Source organism: Arachis stenosperma, chromosome 3, assembly GCF_014773155.1.
Source record: "Arachis stenosperma cultivar V10309 chromosome 3, arast.V10309.gnm1.PFL2, whole genome shotgun sequence".
NCBI classification, from domain to species: Eukaryota; Viridiplantae; Streptophyta; class Magnoliopsida; order Fabales; family Fabaceae; genus Arachis; species Arachis stenosperma.
In genome coordinates, this window is record NC_080379.1 from 93,518,155 (window position 1) to 93,526,020 (window position 7,866).

Below are 7,866 nucleotides of genomic sequence, written 5' to 3' on the forward strand. Positions count from 1 at the left end.
TTTTTATTATTATATATATTTTTCTTTTGGTATTTCTTTTGCTTGAAGGATTAAACTTTTACTTATTTCAGATAAGTCATAATAATTCTCTAAATTTCTGTTCCTTATACATCAACATCCTTCGATTCAAATTCAAATATGCACTTTTCATGTCATGCATTCAAAATCACAAATAATACCACCACATTTAAGTGAATAAGACTACTCTAAAAATTAGACTCAATTTCTCAACCAATACATCACTTCTTTTATTTTTCTTTTAGATTCAAGTTCAGAGAATGGTGCGTAAAAAAAATTTTTTTTTTTTTGACTAAAAGTACTAACGATCATGCAAGCAATCAAAGCAACAGAAAACAGAAGACAACAACATAAGAATGGAGGAGAAATAGAATGAAAGAAACTCAACCACCTCAGTTATGCTGGTGGTCATCTCATTCCTTCATGAAGAACATTCTTCTCCCTTTGGTGCTAGACAGAAGAGCCATAAGCGAAGCGTCAACACCAAACTTAAAGGTTTGTTTGTCCTCAAGCAAAGAAGTACTACAAATAGAGAGAGACATAAAAGCAATTAATATGATGAAAAAAGAAGAAAAAGATAAAAGAACAAGAGAGAATTAGGATTTGGGAGGTGGATGATTTGAAATCAGGTGCTGAGGTGGTTCAATTGGGCATCGCATGCGACGCGTACGCGTGAGGCACGCGTATGCATGGATCGCGCAAACTTCAAGCGACGCGTATGCGTCGAAGGCGCATATGCGTGGATGGCCAGGATAGGGAAACGACGCGGATGCGTCCTTCTGTGGGGTTTGTGCATCCAACATACTTCCAGCCTCACACCAGCATAACTCTCTGGCTAAACACCTTTTACGCCGTTTTTACTCATCCACGCATGCGCGTGCTTGACGCGTACACATGGAGTGCCAAAATCGCAAATGACGCATACGCGTCATGGACGCGTACGCGTGAGCCATTTTTGTGCGCCAAGCACACTTCCCGCTCCCCTCCAGCACAACTTTCTGTTCACTTTTTATTTTTCACGCACACATATATGACGCGTATGCGTCAGCGACGCTTGCACGTCGTGTGCTCATTTTTTTTTAATATTCGGTCCCTATTCTAAGATAGCTGCACGATCAGAAAAATAGAAAAAACTAAATAAAAATCAAATAAGTAAGAAAACTACTACTACGAAAAATAACTAAGGATACGAAATTATCGGGTTGCCTCCCGACAAGCGTTCTTTTACCGTCACTAGCTTGACAGTCAGCTCCTCTAAGGAGGAGGATCATAGGGGCTCTGCTCTTCACCCCTTACTTTTAACTTCTTTCATGTGTCTTTATAACGTAGCTCAATATGCTCCAGAGAGAGGATTCTGATTACCGTATAAACCCATGATGGATTGCTGGTCAACACCACCTTCATTCCTGTGGAAAAACCTTCAGTGGGGGATTTTTTTGTTTCTCCATCCTCTGGGTACTTTCTTCTTTTCGAGAACCTCCTCCTTGGTAGATGATGCATTCCGACACCAAACTTAGGTTTGATGTCAGGAGGAATTTTATTGATTGTTGCCAAGGGAGGTTTGAGCTGTAGATTCTGCTGTGTTTCATCAAGGGGTTTTTGGCGGGTTGGATCAATAAGCCCAGTCTGCATACACCTCTCTTCTTCACCTGCTGAATGTACATCTTTGAAAACATGGAAGACTAGTTGCTCATCATGCACTCTAAGCACTAATTCACCCACTTTTACATCAATTAGAGCTCTTCCAGTGGCTAGAAATGGTCTTCCTAGAATTATAGAGGCATTCTCATCCTCCCCTATGTCAAGAATCACAAAGTCTATTGGGAGGAAGAACTTACCCACTTTGACCAAGATATTCTCCACTAATCCGTGTGCAGGCTTCATAGATTGTCTGCCATCTGTAATGCTATCTTTGTGGGTTGTGCCTCTTGGATTTGTAGCTTCTTCATCACAGATAAGGGCATTAGATTTATGCTTGCCCCCAGATCAGATAGGGTTTTCTCAAAGGTTGTGCTCCCAATGGTGCATGGAATTTGAAAGCTCCCTTGATCTGACATCTTCCTTGGCAAGTTATTTTGAATTATAGCACTACATTCTTTAGTCAAGACTACTGTCTCATCTCCCTTTAATCGCTTCTTCTTTGACAACAGCTCCTTCATGAACTTGACATAGATAGGCATTTGTTCCAAAACATCAGCAAAAGGAATATTGATTTGCAACTTTATGAAGACTTCCAAAAACTTTGAAAACTGCTTGTCCTTGGTCTCCTTTTGAATTTTCTGAGGATATGGCATCTTAGGCTTGTACTCAGGAGCCTTTGGCAATATAGGATGAGTGTCAAGAGAGTCTGGGAATGGGTTGTCTGCACGCTTTGGAGGGGCGTGCTCTTCTTCTTCCTTCTTCTCCTCTGGAGCTTCTTTTTCAACTGACTGTTCATTGACTTTGGCCTCAGAGCCAGCTACTTTGCCACTTCTCAGTTGAATAACCTTGCAATCTTTTTCAACTAGCTCCTCGGCAACTTGTGCTTCCATACTTGCGACTTGTCCACTTATCAAGGTGATAGCCTTGCATTCCTCTCTTGGATTCACCACTGTATTACCAGGAAGGCTATTAGTGGTCCTTTAATCAATTTTATTAACTTTTGTGGCTAATTGACCCTTCTGAATCTCTAAGTTCTTGATTGATGCTCTGGTTTCCTGTCTAAAACTTATCAACATTGCTTCCAAATCATTATTCTGTTGGGGCTGAGAAGTTGCTTGCTGAGATGACTGAAACTGGTAGTTATTAAAATTATTCTGTTGAAAACCACCCTGAGAATTATGATTAAAATTTTGTGGCCTCTGAGGTTGCTCTCTCCATCCAAAATTTAGGTGATTTCTCCACCCCTGATTGTAGGTCTTAGAATAGGGATCATTGTTGAAATTTCTAGGAGCACTCCCCATGTAATTGACCTGTTCAGAAGAAAATTGAGCATAATCATAATTATCATTTTGCACAAAATTACTTGTCATGTCATAAGAAGCTTCTTGAGGTGAATTTTGGGTGTTGATAGATGAGACTTGCATGCCACCCGTCTGTTGAGTAAGTAGATTTATTTGCTGAGACATAAGCTTGTTCTGGGCAAGAATAGCATTAAGAGTTTCTACTTCCATAACACCCTTCTTCTGAGGAGCTTCAGAGTTCACAGGATTCCTGTTAGATGAGTATAAATATTGGTTACTAGCAACCAATTCAATAAGCTCAATAGTCTCCTCTGGTGACTTCTTCTTGTGCATTGAACCTCCTGTAGAATTATCTAAGCACATCTTGGACATTTCACCCAAACTTTCATAAAAGATATCTAGTTGAGTTCTTTTGGAGAACATGTCCGGAGGTCATTGCCTAGTCAGTAGCTTGTATCTCTCCCAAGCTTCATAAAGAGTTTCACCATCCTTCTGCTTGAAGGTCTGAACCTCCACCCTAAGCTTAGTCAACTTCTTTGGTGGGAAAAATTTAGTAAAAAACTCAGTAATAACCTTGTCCCAAGTATCCAAACTCTCCTTGGGTCGGGAGTCTAGCCATAGCTTTACTCTATCCCATACAGCAAATGGGAAGAGCATTAATTTGTACACCTCTGGGTTCACTCCATTTGTCTTCACAGTATCACAAATCTGTAGAAAATTAGAAATAAATTGATTTGGGTCTTCGTGGGGAAGACCATAATACTGGCAGTTTTATTGCACCAGGGTGACCAATTATGGCTTGAACTCAAAGTTGTTTGCAGCTATAGGAGGCACTACAATGCTTTTTCTATAAAGATCTACGGTAAGAGCAGAATAAGAGCCAAGCACTCTCCTTTGTTACTCATTCCCATTCGGATTTGCCACATTGGCATTAGCAGCCTCGTTATGATCCATAATGGATTCTGTAACCTTTTAAAGCCTTGCTTGTTGTAAATGCCGCCTGAAAGTCCTTTCAGGTACAGGATCAAAGTCTAAGAGAGGTTCTTTGTCTCTGTTCATACGCATAAACAACCAGAAGACAAGAAAATAATGGAACTCTCTACGTCAGAGTGCAGAGAATTCCCAGTGCTATTAAAATATTTTTTTTTGAAAATATTAAAAAGAAATTTTAATAAAATTAAAAATAAAATGCCTAATCTAAGCAATCAAACAACTAATAGTTGTTAATCACTATCAATCCCCAGCAACGGCGTCAATAACTTGGTGTGGTGATTTAACAACCACAGACTAACTCGCAAGTGCACCAGGTCGTACCAAGTAGAACCTCAGGTGAGTGAGGGTCGATCCCACGAGGATTGATGGATCAAGCAACAATGGTTGATTTATGAGCTTAGTCAGGCAAACAGAAAAGAGTGTTGGATATTCAAAGAGCATTGAACAATCATGCAAAAACTAAAATAGTAAAGTAAATGGTTTTTGATGAGCGGATAATTTATACGCTTTTTGGCATTATTTTTAGGTAGTTTTAGTATGATCTAGTTACTTTTAGGGATGTTTTCATTAGTTTTTATGTTAAATTCACATTTCTAGACTTTACTAGGAGTTTGTGTGTTTTTCTATGATTTCAGGTAAATTCTGGCTGAAATTGAGGGACCTGAGCAAAACTCTGAAAGCAAGGCTGACAAAGGACTGCTGATGCTATTGGATTTTGACCTCCCTGCACTCGAAATGGATTTTATGGAGCTACAGAACTCCAAATGGCGCGCTCTCAACGGCGTTGGAAAGTAGACATCCAGAGCTTTCCAGAAATATATAATAGTCCATACTTTATTCGGGAATTGACGACGTAAACTGGCACTCAATGCCAGTTTCATGTTGCTGTCTGGAGTCAAATGCCAGAAACACGTCACGACCCAGAGCTGAACGCCCAAAACACGTTACAACTTAGCGTTCAACTCCAAAAACAGCCTCAGCTCGTGGATAGATCAAGCTCAGCCCAAACATACACCAAGGGGGCCCTGGAAGTGGATTTATGAATCAATTACTTTCTTCTGTAAACCCTAGTAGCTAATTTATTATAAATAGAACTTTTTACTAGTGTATTATACATCTTGGGACGATTAGTTCTCATATCATGGGGGCTGGCCATTCGGCCATGCCTGGACCTCTCACTTATGTATTTTCAACAATGGAGTTTCTACACACCATAGATTAAGGGTGTGGAGCTCTGCCGTACCTCAAGTTTCAATGCAATTACTATTATTTTCTATTCAATTCTCCTTATTCCTATTCTAAGATATTCGTTGCACTTCAACATGATGAATGTGATGATCCGTGACACTCATCATCATTCGCACCTATGAACGCGTGTGACTGACAACCACTTCCGTTCTACTTTAGACCGGGCGCATATCTCTTGGATTCCTTAATCAGAATCTTCGTGGTATAAGCTAGAATTGATGGCGGCATTCATGAGAATCCGGAAAGTCTAAACCTTGTCTGTGGTATTCCGAGTAGGATTCTGGGATTGAATGACTCTGACGAGCTTCAAACTCCTGAAGGTTGGGCGTTAGTGACAGACGCAAAAGAATCAAGGGATTCTACTCCAACCTGATTGAGAACCGACAGATGATTAGCCGTGCTGTGACAGAGCATTTGGACCTTTTTCACTGAGAGGATGGGAAGTAGCCATTGACAACGGTGATGCCCTACATACAGCTTGCCATGGAAAGGAGTAAGAAGGATTGGATGAATGTAATAAGAAAGTAGAGATCCGGAAGGAACACAACATCTCCATGCGCCTATCTGAAATTCCCACCATGGAATTATATGAGTAACTTTATCTTTATTTTCTGTTTATTTTATTTCTCATCTAAATATCTAATCCAATCATAGTTAAATCCGCCTGACTGGGATTTACAAGATGACCATAGCTTACTTCATACCAACAATCTCCGTGGGATCGACCCTTACTCACGTAAGGTATTACTTGGATAACCCAGTGCACTTGCTGGTTAGTTGTGCGAAGTTGTGAACCATGGCATTGACACCAAGTTTTTGGCGCCATGGCCAGGGAAAGAAAAAGCAATGAATTTTACAAAATGCAATAACATATGAATCACAATTTCGTGCACCAAGTTTTTGGCGTTGTTGCCGGGGATTGTTCGAGTATGGACAACTGACGGCTCATCTTGTTGCTCAGATTGGGTAATTTTATTTTATTTTTTTTATTATTCTTAAATTTTGAAAAAAATTATATTACTTATCCTGTTCTTCAGAATTTTTAAGAATGGATTCTAGAGTTTCATGAAGCATGTTGAAGCTTGGCTGGCTGTAAAGCCATGTCTAAATTCTTTTGGACTGAGGCTTCAAAACCATCTTCATAGAGACAAACTAATTTGAATATTAGCTGTATGCTAAAGCTTGGCTGGCCATTGGCCATGTCTAGTGTTTTGGACTGGAGCTTTCATTGAAAGCTTGGCTGGCTATTAAGCCATGTCTAATTCCCGGACCGGAGCTTTAGACTAACATTGCGAAGATTCCTGGAATCCTTATTAAAAATTTTGAATTTCTTATTTTCTTTTTCTTATATGTTTTTCGAAAAAAATCAAATAAAATACAAAAAAAATTAGAAAATCATAAAAATAAAAAATATTTTGTGTTTCTTGTTTGAGTCTTCTGTCAAGTCATAAGTTTGGTGTCAATTGCATGTTCATCTTTTTCTTGCATAAAAATTTCGAAAAATTAATGCATTCATGGTGTTCTTCATGATCTTCAAGTTGTTCTTGATGAATCCTCTTGTTTGATCTTCATATTTTCTTGTTTTGTGTTGTATGATGTTTTTCATATGCATTCTTGCATTCATAAAGTCTAAACATGAAAAATTTCTAAGTTTAGTGTCTTGCATGTTTTCTTTACATTGAAATTTTTTCAAAAATATGTTCTTAATGTTCATCATGATCTTCAAAGTGTTCTTGGTGTTCATCTTGACATTCATAGTGTTCTTGCATGCATCATATGTTTTGATCCAAAATTTTCATGCATTGAGTATTTTCATTGTTTTTCTCTGTCATCATAAAAAAAATTCAAAAATAAAAAAAAATCAAAAATAAAAAAAAATCTTATCTTTTTAAATCTTATCTTTTTAAAATCTTTTTCAAAAATCATATCTTTTCCATTTTTTTTTCATATTCGAAAATTTCAAAAATCTTTTTCAAAATATTTTCAAAATCTTTTTCTTATCTTTACATCATATTTTCAAAAATTGCATCAAAAATTAATGTTTTGATTCAAAAATTTCAAGTTTGTTACTTTCTTGTTAAGAAAGATTCAAATTTTAAGTTCTAGAATCATATCTTGTGATTTCTTGTGAGTCAAGTCATTAATTGTGATTTTAAATTTCAAATCTTTTTCAAAACAAATTTCAATCATATCTTTTTAAAAACCATATCTTTTAAAATCATATCTTTTCAAAAATATCTTTTCAAATCTTATCTTTCCAAAATCATATCTTTTTAAAATCATATCTTTTTTTTAATCATATCTTTTCATATCATATCTTTTTCAAACTTTAATTTCAAAAATCTTTTCTAACTTCTTATCTTTTCAAAATTGATTTTAATATCTTTTTCAACTAACTAATTAACTTTTTGTTTGTTTCTTATCTTTTTCAAAACCACCTAACTACTTTTCCCTCTTCAATTTTCGAAAATATCTCACCTCTTTTTCAAAATTCTTTTTAATTAACTAATTGTTTCAAATTTTAATTTTAATTTTATTTCTTCCTTTAATTTTCGAAATTACTAACCCATTTTTCAAAATTATTTTCGAATTTCTCTCCCCCTCATCTCTTTCTATTTATTTTATTTATTTACTAACACTTCTCTTCATCCTAAAATTCAAACCC